We start from the raw sequence: 427 nt of genomic DNA on the forward strand, positions 1-427 counted from the left end.
CACACTGGATGGTGAAGGGTTAGTGGTTTGGGATTGGGTCGGGCTCTATGCACAACTCCATTACTTCCTGGCCTCAAAGCAGCTCTTTTGTTTCCTGTCTTTTATTACTGGATTAACTGATTAATCCAGGTGTGTCTGGCCATGGTTACTGAGGTCAGGCACACCTGGATTAATCAGTTCTTCCAGAAATGAAAGACAAGAAACAAAAGAGCTGTCTTAGAAGTAGTGCATATAGACCATTTGCTATATCCATTCTAAAATTAGTTTTAAATGAGATTTTGACCTGTTTAAATAGACGAAGAACCCTTAATTCCAACAATCCCGCTGTCTGTTAAAGTTCAGATTAATTTCTCAATCCTCTGAGCAGTGGAAGTGTGACCAGCAGGGCCTTCAACATATCCCCACCGTGTTTATCAGAGTTTATTGT

Source organism: Cyprinodon variegatus, unplaced genomic scaffold, assembly GCF_000732505.1.
Source record: "Cyprinodon variegatus isolate N-32 unplaced genomic scaffold, C_variegatus-1.0 Scaffold12, whole genome shotgun sequence".
NCBI lineage: Eukaryota > Metazoa > Chordata > Actinopteri > Cyprinodontiformes > Cyprinodontidae > Cyprinodon > Cyprinodon variegatus.